Source organism: Lathyrus oleraceus, chromosome 6 (assembly GCF_024323335.1).
Source record: "Lathyrus oleraceus cultivar Zhongwan6 chromosome 6, CAAS_Psat_ZW6_1.0, whole genome shotgun sequence".
NCBI classification, from domain to species: domain Eukaryota; kingdom Viridiplantae; phylum Streptophyta; class Magnoliopsida; order Fabales; family Fabaceae; genus Lathyrus; species Lathyrus oleraceus.
Genome location: NC_066584.1, coordinates 198,886,383 through 198,902,553, shown reverse-complemented (window position 1 = coordinate 198,902,553; position 16,171 = coordinate 198,886,383).

Genomic DNA, 16,171 nt, shown 5'->3' with positions numbered 1-16,171 from the left:
TCCTGTGATAAAATGCCATAAAATTCAAAGTTCCTAACATGGGGCTGTTTTCAAATTCAAAATCCTGGCCTTCGCTAGGCGAGGCAGAGGCGAACGATGTAACACCCCAAATATTGTTATAGTAATTTAAATATTATTTAATATGATTATTGGAAGGTAAAAGGAATTATTAAATAATATCGGGAATTATTATTATTATTATTATTATTATAGGTGTTATTTATTTTAATAATAATTAAATAATAAAATAAATGGAATATGAAGAGTGGAAGGGTAAAAGTGGAAATTTGATAAGAGGCCAAAGGGAGAACTCAGAGTGTTTTCACGTATTTTGCCTCAGAGTCAGAGAAAGGGGGAAACGCTGAAGAGGAAGAGAAGAAAGAGGAAAAAGGCCAAAGATTGCTCAGAACTTCCTTCAATCCAAAGAGGTAAGGGGTCTGAACCTTATTAAACAATAATATGCTGAAAATGGTGAAATATTGGATGAACGAAATTGGGATTTTAATCGAAGGAATTCGTAGAAATTATATGCAATGATGTTAGGATTTGTGAAATCGAATAGGAGACTAATTGTATTAGATGATATGAGTGATTTTGTGCGAAATTTGGACTGTAGAAGGATGAATTTGGATAGATCTCGTAGCAGAGAAAGCCATTGCAGATCTGGAAATCTGGTTTCTGGTCATACGCGTATGGCACTAGGCAATACGCGTATGGGATGGCTGGTACGCGTATGGCACTAGGCAATACGCGTATGGATGAGGAAGATGATGTTTTGAACGTGTTTTGGTCTCTGTTGGTACGCGTATGGGAATGTGGTACGCGTAGCATACGCGTATGGACATGGCAATACGCGTATGGAATTGGTCAGGCGTGGGCAATACGCGTATGGGCATAGGCAATACGCGTATGGGCAGAATTGTGGTCTTTCCTGGACTGTTGTTGAGCAGTTTTTATTGTTTAGGCTGAGCGAGGTAACTTAGCTGATGCATGGTATACGAGGGATCATTTCCCGTTGCTTTGAGTGGTATAGATATTAGTAGAGTGTGATAATACTGTGTTTGATTATGTGGCATGATGTGATATGCTTTTGTGATAGAATGTGTTAATGATGATGATAACATGACTATATGATGCTGTTGTTGCTATGTTGATTATGATGCATGCTTGGTGTGCATGCATTCATGAAAGGCCGATGCCTAGTGATGAACGGACTGAGTTCCAATGATGTTGTTGACTCCGGGCTTGTTGAGAGGCTTGGTTCCTTGCGGGGAACTCGGATTCTATGGTGATGAATCTGGGAGTGGTGATCCTGCAGTTGGTCACAAAATGGGTATACCGAGTCGTGTTGAGTCATGCATGGGTGTGTGCATTGCAATTGATATGTTGTTTTGTTGATGTTCATGAATATGTTGATTATGATGATTATGATGAGCTGTGTTAGCATCTGTGAAATATATTTATGTTTATACTTCTGTCGTTATATTATTATTTAATAATGAAATTCTCACCCCTTCTGCATGTGTTTATGTTCATCTATGATGAGCAATGTGCAGATAAAGAGGAATAGCTATTGTTGAGGTTTGAAGAATAAGTGTAGAGTTATTCTACAGGGTCGAGTCAAATGCTCTGGTCATGTGACACCGGGGTTATGGGATTCGATAGATAATTGATTATTATTTAAGTTGTTTATGATGACTAACATGTTGAGATGTTTTGTTGAGATAATGTTGAACCATTATTATGAATTGTTATATGATGAATGATAATATTAATATTGTTGTCCGCTGCGAAGTTTTAATAAAATAAATAATATGTTTTATGTTGTGATGCGATAATTGTTATGTTATAAGAAATGTAAACTCTTCTACATGTTGAACTCTGATAATCTATTTAAATATGTCGTTTTGGTAGAAGGGTGTTACATTAGTGGTATCAGAGCCTGGTCAGTCCAGTCGAGTCATAATGTGATGTTTTCCCTGATGATCGATTAGTGTAAATGACACTGTCGATATTTAACGGTTGTAGTTGTGTCGTGCAGAGTATGGCTGGAGAAAATGACCGTGCGATTGCTGAGGCTTTGGCTGCTATGGCGCAGGCTATGCAGGCGCAGCAGAATCCGTCGGTCGACGAGTTTAAGAATTTCGGAAGGTTTCTGAAGAATAACCCTCCTACATTCAAGGGGCGCTATGATCCAGATGGTGCTCAGATTTGGCTGAAGGAAATTGAGAAGATTTTCCGGGTGATGACGTGTACTGAAGCACAGAAGGTGCAGTTTGGTACGCATATGTTATCTGAAGAGGCTGAAAACTGGTGGGATAACACTCGACAGAGGATTGAAGTACCAGGGGCTGAGATGACTTGGGAAAGGTTCAAGACGGCCTTTCTGGAGAAATATTTTCCTGCTGATGTGCGATGTAAGAAGGAGATGGAATTTCTGGGACTGAAGCAGGGTAACATGTCTGTTGCTGATTACGCTTCGAAGTTTGAGGAGCTGGTGCAGTATTGTCCTCATTATAATAATGCTGATGCTGAGGAATCCAAGTGTGTCAAGTTTGAGAACGGGTTGCGTCCCGAGATCAAACAAGGCATTGGTTACCAGGAGATTCGTAGGTTTCCTACGCTGGTTAATAAGTGCAGGATATTTGATGAAGATAGCAAGGCTAGGACTGCTCATTACAAGAGTCTTAGTGAGAAGAAGAATAAGGATCGTGGTAGTCCTTATGCATCTCCGAATGGTAAAGGTAAGCAGAAAGTGGTAGATGAGAAGAAGCCAAGTGGAGGAGGATCTCCCATAGCTGGTAAATGTTTCAAGTGTGGCGAGCCAGGCCACCGTGCTGATAGCTGTGCCAAGAAAGTGCTGAGATGTTTCCGATGCGGTCAGGCTGGTCATAGAGTTACGGAATGTAAGGATGCTGGTCCGACATGTTTTAATTGTGGCGAGAAAGGCCATATCAGTTCGCAGTGCTCGAAACCGAAGAAGGCGGCTACTGCAGCTCATACTACTGGTAGGGTGTTTGCTTTGAGTGGGGCTGAAGCTCCTAAAGAAGATAATCTGATTAAAGGTACTTGCTTGATTAATAATGTTGAATTGCTTGCTATTGTTGACACTGGTGCTACTCATTCGTTTATTTCGTATGAGTGTGCGACCAGGATTGGTGTGATTATGTCGTCCCTAGGCGGAAGTATGGTGATAGATACTCCTGCTAATGGTTCTGTGAAGACTTCTGTTGTCTGTCGAGGTTGTCGTTTGACGATCTTTGAGAGAGAGTTCGTAGTTGATTTGGTGTGCTTACCCTTGCACCAAATTGATATTATTTTGGGAATGAATTGGCTAGAATTCTATGGCGTGTTTATCAACTGCTATAGTAAGACGGTGCGGTTTTCTGAAGTTGGTGAGAATGATGAGGCAAGATTTCTATCTGCTAGGCAGGTGGGGGAATTTGTGAAAGATGAAGCTCAGATATTCGCTTTATTTGCGTCTCTGCAATCGGATAAGAAAGTGGTGAGTGTAGATTTGCCTGTTGTCTGTGAATTTCAGGATGTGTTTCCGGAGAATGTAAGTGAATTACCTCCAGAACGTGAAGTCGAATTTGCCATTGACTTAGTACCAGGTACGAGTCCAGTGTCGATGTCTCCTTATAGAATGTCGGCAACTGAATTAGTTGAATTGAAGAAGCAACTTGAAGAATTGCTTGAGAAGAAATTTGTGCGTCCAAGTGTTTCTCCTTGGGGTGCACCAGTATTGTTAGTGAAGAAGAAAGAAGGTACGATGAGGTTGTGTGTCGATTATCGGCAGTTGAATAAGGTGACTATCAAGAATCGGTATCCATTGCCGAGGATTGATGATTTGATGGACCAGTTGGTTGGAGCTCATGTTTTTAGTAAGATTGATTTGCGGTCGGGTTATCATCAGATCCGAGTGAAGTCAGATGATATTGCGAAGACTGCTTTCCGTACGAGGTATGGTCATTATGAATACACTGTGATGCCGTTCGGTGTGTCTAATGCTCCCGGTGTGTTTATGGAATATATGAATCGTATATTTCATCCGTACCTTGATAATTTTGTTATGGTGTTCATAGATGATATATTGATATATTCTAAGACGGAAGAAGAGCATGCAGGACATCTGAGAATTGTTTTGCAGGTGTTAAGAGAAAAGAAATTATATGCAAAGTTATCTAAATGTGAGTTCTGGTTGAAGGAAGTGAGTTTCCTTGGCCATGTGATTTCGAGTGGTGGGATTTCTGTTGATCCGGCTAAAGTTGATGCTGTATTACAGTGGGAGACTCCGAAGTCTGCTACTGAGATACGCAGCTTTCTGGGGTTAGCTGGTTATTATCGCAGATTTATTGAGGGCTTCTCTAAGTTGGCATTGCCGTTGACGCAGTTGACTAAGAAGGGTCAAGTGTATGTGTGGGATGCCGCTTGTGAAGCGAGTTTTGTCGAGTTGAAGAGGCGGTTGACCAGTGCTCCAGTGTTGATCTTGCCTAATCCTGGTGAGTCCTTCGTTGTCTATTGTGATGCTTCTTTGATGGGTCTTGGTGGTGTTTTGATGCAGAATGGTAAAGTTGTAGCTTATGCTTCTAGACAGTTGAAAGTTCATGAGAGGAATTATCCTACGCATGATCTAGAACTTGCAGCTGTTGTATTTGTGTTGAAAATGTGGAGACATTATCTGTATGGTTCCAGGTTCGAAGTGTTCAGTGATCACAAGAGTCTGAAGTATCTGTTTGATCAGAAAGAGTTAAATATGAGGCAGAGAAGGTGGTTAGAATTACTGAAGGATTTTGACTTTGAATTGAGTTATCATCCCGGTAAGGCTAATGTAGTTGCAGATGCGCTGAGTAGAAAGTCTATACATATGTCTATGATGATGGTTCGAGAGCTTGAGTTAATTGAACAGTTCCGTGATATGAGTTTGGGTTGTGAAGTTTCCGCTGATAGTGTAAAGTTGGGTATGCTGAAGTTGACTAGTGGAATTCTGGAAGATATTCGGAATGGTCAGCAAGTTGATGTCGCTCTAGTTGATCATATTACTATGGTTAACCAGGGTAATGGTGGTAATTTTGAGATTGATGAGAATGGTATCCTGCGATTTAAAGGTAGAGTTTGTGTTCCTGAGGTGTCTGAATTGAAAAAGAGTATTCTTGAAGAGGGCCATAGGAGTGGATTGAGCATCCATCCAGGTGCAACTAAAATGTATCAAGATTTGAAGAAGTTGTTTTGGTGGGCTGGTATGAAAAGAGATGTTGCTAAGTTTGTGTATGCCTGTTTGACTTGTCAGAAGTCAAAGATTGAACATCAGAAACCGGCAGGTATGATGCAACCTTTGAAGATTCCTGAATGGAAGTGGGATAGCATTTCCATGGATTTTGTGACGGGATTGCCGAGGACGGTGAAAGGTAATGAATCTATTTGGGTGATTGTGGATCGGTTGACTAAGTCGGCGCATTTCTTGCCGATGAAGATTAATCACTCTTTAGAGAAGTTGGCAGAGTTGTATATTGAGGAGATAGTGAGGCTGCATGGTATTCCATCCAGTATTGTGTCTGATAGAGATCCCAGATTTACTTCTAGATTTTGGGAAAGTTTGCAGAAAGCGTTGGGAACTAAGTTGAGGTTGAGTTCAGCTTATCATCCTCAGACTGATGGTCAGACCGAAAGAACTATCCAATCCTTGGAGGATTTGTTGAGAGCTTGTGTGTTGGAGCAAAGTGGTTCTTGGGATAGTTACTTGCCGTTGGTGGAGTTTACTTATAATAATAGTTTTCATGCTAGTATTGGTATGGCTCCATATGAAGCATTGTATGGTAGGAGGTGTAGAACTCCATTGTGTTGGTATGAATCAGGTGAGAGTGTTGTACTCGGACCTGAGATTGTGCAGCAGACGACTGAAAGGGTTAAGATGATTCAGGAGAAAATGAAGATTTCTCAGAGTCGTCAGAAGAGTTATCATGATAACAGGAGAAAGGCACTTGAGTTCCAAGAGGGAGATCATGTGTTCTTGAGAGTTACTCCGACGACAGGTGTGGGTAGAGCTTTAAAGTCTAAAAAGCTTACTCCGAGGTTTGTGGGTCCGTATCAGATTTTGAAGAGGGTTGGGGAAGTGGCGTATCGGATAGCTTTACCGCCGTCGCTTTCTAATCTGCATGATGTGTTTCATGTATCTCAGTTGAGAAAATATATTGCGGATCCTTCGCATGTTGTTCAGTTGGATGATATCCAGGTGAGGGATAATTTGACCGTTGAGGTGTTGCCAATTCGGATAGATGACCGAGAAGAGAAGACCCTGAGAGGTAAGAAGATTGCTCTAGTGAAAGTTGTTTGGGGAGGTCCAGCTGGTGAGAGCTTGACTTGGGAGCGTGAAGATCAGATGAAGGAGTCGTATCCGGCTCTATTTGCTTGAGGTATGTTTTCGAGGACGAAAACTTCTAAAGTGGGGGAGAGTTGTAACACCCCAAATATTGTTAGAGTAATTTAAATATTATTTAATATGATTATTGGAAGGTAAAAGGAATTATTAAATAATATCGGGAATTATTATTATTATTATTATTATAGGTGTTATTTATTTTAATAATAATTAAATAATAAAATAAATGGAATATGAAGAGTGGAAGGGTAAAAGTGAAAATTTGATAAGAGGCCAAAGGGAGAACTCAGAGTGTTTTCACGTATTTTGCCTCAGAGTCAGAGAAAGGGGGAAACGCTGAAGAGGAAGAGAAGAAAGAGGAAAAAGGCCAAAGATTGCTCAGAACTTCCTTCAATCCAAAGAGGTAAGGGGTCTGAACCTTATTAAACAATAATATGCTGAAAATGGTGAAATATTGGATGAACGAAATTGGGATTTTAATCGAAGGAATTCGTAGAAATTATATGCAATGATGTTAGGATTTGTGAAATCGAATAGGAGACTAATTGTATTAGATGATATGAGTGATTTTGTGCGAAATTTGGACTGTAGAATGATGAATTTGGATAGATCTCGTAGCAGAGAAAGCCATTGCAGATCTGGAAATCTGGTTTCTGGTCATACGCGTATGGCACTAGGCAATACGCGTATGGGATGGCTGGTACGCGTATGGCACTAGGCAATACGCGTATGGATGAGGAAGATGATGTTTTGAACGTGTTTTGGTCTCTGTTGGTACGCGTATGGGAATGTGGTACGCGTAGCATACGCGTATGGACATGGCAATACGCGTATGGAATTGGTCAGGCGTGGGCAATACGCGTATGGGCATAGGCAATACGCGTATGGGCAGAATTGTGGTCTTTCCTGGACTGTTGTTGAGCAGTTTTTATTGTTTAGGCTGAGCGAGGTAACTTAGCTGATGCATGGTATACGAGGGATCATTTCCCGTTGCTTTGAGTGGTATAGATATTAGTAGAGTGTGATAATACTGTGTTTGATTATGTGGCATGATGTGATATGCTTTTGTGATAGAATGTGTTAATGATGATGATAACATGACTATATGATGCTGTTGTTGCTATGTTGATTATGATGCATGCTTGGTGTGCATGCATTCATGAAAGGCCGATGCCTAGTGATGAACGGACTGAGTTCCAATGATGTTGTTGACTCCGGGCTTGTTGAGAGGCTTGGTTCCTTGCGGGGAACTCGGATTCTATGGTGATGAATCTGGGAGTGGTGATCCTGCAGTTGGTCACAAAATGGGTATACCGAGTCGTGTTGAGTCATGCATGGGTGTGTGCATTGCAATTGATATGTTGTTTTGTTGATGTTCATGAATATGTTGATTATGATGATTATGATGAGCTGTGTTAGCATCTGTGAAATATATTTATGTTTATACTTCTGTCGTTATATTATTATTTAATAATGAAATTCTCACCCCTTCTGCATGTGTTTATGTTCATCTATGATGAGCAATGTGCAGATAAAGAGGAATAGCTATTGTTGAGGTTTGAAGAATAAGTGTAGAGTTATTCTACAGGGTCGAGTCAAATGCTCTGGTCATGTGACACCGGGGTTATGGGATTCGATAGATAATTGATTATTATTTAAGTTGTTTATGATGACTAACATGTTGAGATGTTTTGTTGAGATAATGTTGAACCATTATTATGAATTGTTATATGATGAATGATAATATTAATATTGTTGTCCGCTGCGAAGTTTTAATAAAATAAATAATATGTTTTATGTTGTGATGCGATAATTGTTATGTTATAAGAAATGTAAACTCTTCTACATGTTGAACTCTGATAATCTATTTAAATATGTCGTTTGGGTAGAAGGGTGTTACAAACGAGACAGTAGCTGACTTTTCTATTCTGTTTTTTTTTTATGTTTTATCATAGCCATGCATTATTCATCCTATCCTATTTATTGTTGTGATATTTCTCCGGTGTAATCTTCGATTGCACCCTGATTTGGTGTTCTGACATGTTTCTTTTTTTGAGTTTCGTAAAGGTTCACATATCCCAGGAAAAGGTTATTGGCTAGGTATTCCACTTTATTTGTGGGATACCCTTGTGGAGTTTCACCCTAAATTAATTTTTTAATGTATTAATTTCTAATGTATTAATTTTTTAATATATTATTTTTAATAATTTTAATGTGGAGTTTCATCCTAATTATATAATTAATTGTAAAACTTTGCCTTTGAATAAGTGATCTTGGACCTCTCTTTGTTGCCTTACGATTACGATATTACGGTCATGTCCCGCGAACGTGGGGATACCCTTAGCAAAGACCCTTCGGTTAAATCATCATAAAATAAATTATAGTCCCTCGGATGTTGCCTTCGAATATACAACTTTGTCCCTCGATGACCCTCCGATGTTGCCTACGGTTAAATGATGATAGTCCCTTCGAATGCTAAGGTATCCTCATAACTGTTGCCTTCAATGACCAATCGATGACCCTACGATGACCCTTTTACATCCAAAGGATAAAACTACTTATTTCTCAATAATAAGGACAGTTTTACCCTCATAAGGATAGGAAATGTCCGTAAAGACCTTGGGTCGGTATAACTCTTAATTGCTGGCTCACAACCTAAAACATTTTTCACACCTCACACCTTTCAAAATACCTTCAGAAAATCACCACTTGGTATACATTCATACTAGAATCATTACCGAGTTATATTTTTCTAAACAATTTTCAAAACTAAACGAGATAATCACTTTGTATACATTCATACAAGAATCATTACAAAGTTAAATTCTCTTTTCAAAACAATTTTTTTAAACAATTCACAAACGCTTTTTTTTAGACAAAAATAATATAAGTGATCGAGCAATTAAGAGCCCATGGATAACCATGGATACAAAGGGTGCTAACACCTTCCCTTTGTATAATGTACCTCCCGAACCCAAAATCTAAATTAAGGTCTTTCCTGTTCTTTTCCACCTTTCCTTATTGGATAAAAGAAAAGTCGGTGGCGACTCTTGCTAACCGCGACATTGCGATAAAAAACACAAAAAGTCCAGTTCACCGTATGACAGAACTGGCGACTCTGCTGGGGACCCTAAATATTTAAAAAGAGAGGTTACCTTAAAAACAAGATCACTTATTCAATTTGTCTGATTTATTTTTAAGGGATTGCTTGGGTATGTTATGCTTGAGTGAAAGATCCTACACCCGGATCTAGTGTACCTTAGGTAAGTAGCAAGAGATCATCGCGACTGTCCGGCGTATACTGGAATGGTCAAAATGATGGCTACGGTTAATGTGACACTTTGGATGTCCTGATGTTCCTCATGTTAGTTGAGGAAATATTTGGCATTCGCGTGGTGTCATAAAAGCATTAACCAGACCTTTAGAACCCTAATTGACTCATCCTGGCCATTAGAAAGTAGTGAGATAACTGGCTTCGGTTCCGACTGGAGTTGGTTGAGACTCGATACTACACTCTTTGAGATTGGACTTTAGGGAAGCTTCGGTCAACCACTTGGTGTTGCACTGAAGTGGACTTAAGGAAAGGTCAATGATTTGAGATCCTTCTAGAACCCGGTTACTATTCTAAGACAGGTTGAACCAACCAAACTTCAGTGGGGAGGGTATTTACCTATGAAACTCACGCAAGCCTTAAAACCTAGGAATGATTGTTGTGTGACTTGCTTGTGCTTGTTATTTATCTGACATCATAACAACATAACATCATAACATCATGGCATTGTACTAACCATTTCAAGGATTTAGGGATTTAACTCTGCTAAAAAAAAAAACAGAAAAAACAAAAACAAAAGCAAAAACAAAAGAGAAAAGAAAAAAAAAAGCTCTTTTTGTTAGTTTATGCAAAGTTAAATCCCGAAAGTCCTTGAAAACATTTCATACATTGCATTGCATCGCATAACAGGTATTCTAAAGGATCAGTGTTCTCACGATTTTCCTGGCAAACAGATTCCAGCAGATTCAAACAGATTGAACAATGGCTCTCGAACAAACTGTCAAAGATCTCCAGGCCCAGAATGCTCAATTCCAGGAAATGATGCTGAGCTTATCTAAGGGGCAGGAAGAACTGAAAGCTCTTTTGATGGAGAAGAAGAAGGACCAGAAACCTGTGGGTTACATCAACCCGGGGAGAAGGCTTAAGGGACAGGTTACAGGAGTCAAGATGAGAATTCCGAAGGATTCAGAAGAAGAGACCGAGAATGATTCGGAAGATGAGAATCCTAATCTCGTCAATTCTGAGGACGACGACGAAGATTATGAACATGAACAGTACTCTCCGAAGGATGATAAGTACAAGTTGCTGGAAGAACGTATGCTAGCTATGGAGGGGCAGAAAGTGCCCGGTCTGGATTTCGAAAACTTGGGTCTGGTCTCTGATGTGGTCATTCCCCGCAAATTCAAGGTTCCCATTTTCACTAAGTATGATGGTGCCTCTTGTCCTCAGATGCATCTAAGGGCTTATGTGAGAAAGATTCAGCCGCACACTACTGATAAGAAACTGTGGATCCATTTCTTCCAAGAGAGTCTGTCTGGCACACAGTTAGAGTGGTATTATCAGCTTGAGAGCTCTAACATCCGCACATGGACTGATTTAGCAACAGCTTTCTACAAGCACTACCAGTATAATTCTGAGTTAGCGCCTACTCGGCTACAGCTACAAAATATGACTATGGGCTCTAAAGAAAGTTTCAAAGAATATGCTCAAAAGTGGAGAGATTTGGCTGGCAGAGTCAAACCCCCTATGACTGATCGAGAGTTAGTGGACATGTTCATGGGTACACTGACTTGCCCATTCTACAGCCATCTACTGGGAAGTTCCTCGTCAGGTTTCACTGAACTTATCTTGACAGGTGAACGGGTTGAAAGCGGCATTCGAAGTGGAAAGATACAGGCAGCTACTTCTGCAAGCACCAAAAAGTCCTATCAGGGAAAGAATGAATCAAATGCTGTGTACAGTGAGAGGAAGCATAACAAGAAGAATCGTGACCATACTGTTGGGGCAGTTACAATTGCCGCACCGCCATCTCAGAACTTCCAACACAGACAAGACAGGTCGAGAAGACAGTTTACCAAGATCAATATGACTTTAACCCAAGCACTGCAGAGTATGTTAAAGGCCAATTTGATTACCCTCAGAGGCCCTCCTGCAAATCCCAACACTACTTCTCCTCGTTATAATCCCAACGCCAGGTGTGCCTATCACTCCGATAGCCCCGGGCATGATACGAATGATTGCTGGTTGTTGAAGAACAAGATTCAGGATATGATCGACGCTGGAGAAATTGAACTTGATCCTCCGGCGACCCCCAATGTCATCACAGCACCTATGCCTAATCATGACCAGAATGTTAATGTTGTGGACGACAATTCTCACGTTACTGACGTTGCTGATTTAGCATCTCCTCTCCTGATCGTTAAGAAGAATTTATTGCAAGCTGGTTTATTTCCAGGTTGTGCTGAAGATTGCGATCTCTGTGTACTCCGACCCAATGATTGTTTGAAGTTGAAGAACGGCATTCAACGGCTGATGGATGATCGTACAATTCTATTTGAAAGGGTTCCTAAGGTGGACAACTCTATTGAAGAGGTATCTGTGATTGCTAGGTCCAAAGCTCCAGTGAAGATTACCGCTACTAGAGTGCCTGTGAAGATTACCGCTGAGCCCAAAGTGGCTCCCCTGATTATTACCGCACCTGGCCCCGTGCCATATTCCTCCAGCAAAGCTATTCCGTGGAACTATGGAGGCGACGTTTACATCCATGGCATAAAGCAAGTTGGTAGTTCTGCTAATCCTAATGATATTGTGGGGACTAGTAAAGTTACTCGAAGTGGAAGGATCTACTCCCCAGAAATCTCACCTCCCGCTCCCGAAATTCGAGGAAAAAGACCAGTCAATCCTCCTCAGTCAGAGACATCGGTCGAAGTTACTTCTGAAGATGTTGCCAAACAGGAAATGGAAGAGATGCTGAAAATCATCCGTAAGAGCGATTTTGATGTAGTGGAACAATTGGGGCATACTCCGTCTAAAATCTCAATGTTGTCTTTATTGTTATCTTCTGAATCCCATGCCAATGCGTTGATGAAATTCTTGAAGACCGCTCATGTGCCTCAAGAAACATCCGTCGATCAATTCGAACATTATGTTGCTAATTTGACTGTTGACAATGGCCTAGGCTTTTCCGATGCTGACCTGACACCAGCAGGAAAGAATCACAATAAAGCTCTGCATATCTCCATCGAGTGTGAGGGGATCACCCTGGCTCACGTGTTGATCGACAACGGCTCTTCCTTGAATGTGCTCCCGAAAGCTGTACTCGATAAATTTGACTACAAAGGCATTGAACTGAAACCTAGTGATGTTGTGGTGCGTGCTTACGATGGTGCGAAGAGTGTTGTCTATGGTGAAGTGGTTCTCCCTATCAAGATAGGACCTCAAGTCTTCAACACTACCTTTCACGTGATGGACATTCGTCCCGCCTACTCCTGCTTGTTGGGGCGCCCTTGGATCCATGGGGCAGGTGCGGTAGCTTCGTCACTTCATCAAAAGCTGAAGTATCCAATAGCAGGCATGGTTGTCACTGTATGTGGAGAAGAAGAGTATATTGTCAGTAGTGTGCAAGCCTTCAAATACGTCGAGATGGATGGTGAATTCTTTGAGACTCCTTCTCAGTCATTTGAAGTGGTTCCTCCACCCAGTCCTGTCCTTAAGCCAACTCCCCTTGTGCCCAAGGTTGTTCGTGCTCCCCCTGTCATGATCTCTCTGAAAGATGCTCAAGCCGCGATTGAAAATGGTGATCGTGCTGGTTGGGGTCAACTGATCAATGTACCGTACAAGTCTGATAAAGCTGGCCTGGGGTTTAACTCTGGAAAGATAGTCAAAAATCAGATTAATGCTGTAGAAGATGCTGATAGCGATTGCGACTTGGATAGCTGGATTTTCCCAACAATTGGTGACGGACTCAACAATTGGAAGACTGAAGACATTATCCCGATTTCCTTTAGTCAGGAGTAATTGTTATTGTTTATTCTAGAATTGCAAATTTTAATCAAACTTCTTAAAGCATTGTGTCTATGCCCGAGGCACAATGGCTAATTTGTTAGGGGTTTGTCATTTTCATAAGCATATTTATATTCAATAGATCAATGGACTTTTTGCATTCAAATATTGCGCTCTTTATCTTTCCTGTCATTTTTCAAACAAGCTATGTTTCTTGCACACACTCACGTAACAATTTGCCGATCCATATCCACTCTGGATCCTGTTGGTAATGACTCTGCTACTGTTCATTATGACTTTGAAAATCCGATCTACCAAGCCGAGGATGGAAGCGAGGAAGATTGTGAAGTCCCTGGAGAACTTGCCCGACTACTGCAAGAAGAAAAAACTATACAGCCGCATGAGGAATCAATTGAAATTGTAAATCTGGGTACTGAAATAAACAAGAAAGAAGTCAGAGGTTTCTTGGGGCACTCGAATTACATTGCCCGATTCACTCCACACTTGACTGCTACCTGCAAACCCATCTTCAAATTACTGAGACAAAATCAAGAGATGGTATGGAATGATGAATGCCAAGAAGCTTATGACAAAATCAGGAAATATCGCCAAGAACCTCCAGTTCCGATGCCACCAGTTGAAGGAAGACCTTTAATTATGTATTTGACCGTGTTAGAAAATTCAATGAGGTGTGTTGGGGCAACATGACGAGTCTGGTCGAAAAGAGCATGCCATATACTGCCTTAGCAAAAGGTACCGACTGTGAAACAAGATACTCACAGCCCGAGAAAGCTTGCTGTGCTTTGGCCTGGGCTGCTCGCCGACTAAGACAGTATATGTTGAATCATACCACCTTATTGACTTCTAAGATGGATTCTATCAAATACCTATTTGAGAAACCTGCTGTCTCCTGAAAGAGTTATCACTGACAATGGTACTAATTTGAACAACAAGATGATTACTGAACTCTGCACGCAGTTCAAAATAAAACACCATAACTCTTCTCCGTACCGGCCAAAGATGAACGGCGCCGTGGGGACTACTAACAATATCAAGAAGGTCATGCAAGAAATGACAGTAACATACAAAGACTGGCATGAGATGTTACCATTTGCTCTTCATGGTTATCGTACTTCCGTGCGAACTTCGACAGGGGCAACTCCTTTCTCTTTAGTCTACGGAATGGAAGCCGTTTTACCCGTGGAAGTTCAGATTCCCTCTCTAAGAATCATGAAAGAGGCGGGCTTAGATGAAGATGAATGGATTCCGACTCGACTCGATCAGATAAATCTGATTGATGAGAAGAGACTTGCGGCTGTTTGTCATGGGCAGATATATCAGAAATGCATGACCCAGGCATTTAACAAAAGAGTTAAGAGACAGGTGTACCAACTTGGCGACTTGGTAATCAAACGTATCATTCTACCACAAACTGATCCCAGAGGCAAATGGACTCCCACATACGAAGGGCCATTTGTGGTTAAGAAGGTATTCTCAGGTGGAGCCATGATACTCGCTACAATGGATGGTGAAGACTTCCCACATCCCGTGAACGCGGACATAGTTAAAAAATACTACGCATAAAAGAGACCCGCTAGATCGACGTATCTAGGCAAAAGTAAGGGCATCCCGGCGAACCAAAAGGGTTCGGGCAAAAATTAGGGATATATAAAAAAAAAATGTACACCCGGCAAGTCGAAAACCTGAAAAGGCGGCTTGGGCAAAAAAGGGTATCCTGGTGGACTGAAAACCTGAAAAGGCGGTCCAGGAAAAAATTAGGGATTAAAGCGTATGACTATGTCCCGTTCTCAGTCAACTTTCATCCAAGTTCGAGGGACTGACCAAGCCAATCACTTCTATCCGACAGCAAGGGATGAGATGCTCGAAGACATAATGACAGTAGTAGGCTTAAAATCAATAGGACTTCTTCCACATAGCTTTCTCTTTGTTTTCGACAATTTCCTCTTACTAGGATTTCTGTCTCCTTGTACACAAATTGCCTGTTTATAGGCCTCCTTTCAAATTCAATACAACCCTCTTTCAAAAAAAAGATACTTTTGTTTTTACTTTTCTGTTTTGGTTGCGTAAATGTCCATTGATTTAATTTGAATTAATATGTGCATTTGAATATGACTGATGTTTACCAAAAATACATGCATAGAATAGCAATAGCAATTACTACCCGACTTCAGGATCAAGGAAAAGGTCTAATCATGCTTCCAATGAATCCGCTACCAATTCTCTTCCCCAGCAAGCCTTTTTTTTTTCCTCAGAAAATGGCAGTATCCCCAGGCACAGCCAGTTACTCCCCAACAGAGGTCGGCGTCACCAGACAGATTGATCATCTCATCCATCCCCAGCCAGGCTCTGTTGAATATTTCCACCATCAGACAGAAATCAAGCATCCCCAGCCGAGAAAGGGTCATCGACACAAATGTCTCAAATCAGTAGATGGGGATTTATTTTCCCCAGTAGAGTCCCCAAGCAGAACTTCTCATACGCATAACTCATTCATTACATCCTTTCACAGCATACGCATGCATACAACATTCACATTTATTTTAGCATAACACGAAACATCTCATGCATCATGACATAGCATGAAGCTAACTTTTTCTTTGCAGGTTAATTATCCTCCTGATATAGTCAAAGTAGAAGGTTCATTCAGACAGACACCTTTATCAATCACATTCAAGATTCAGATACATATTTCAAATACAGTTCATGGGAACATTCAT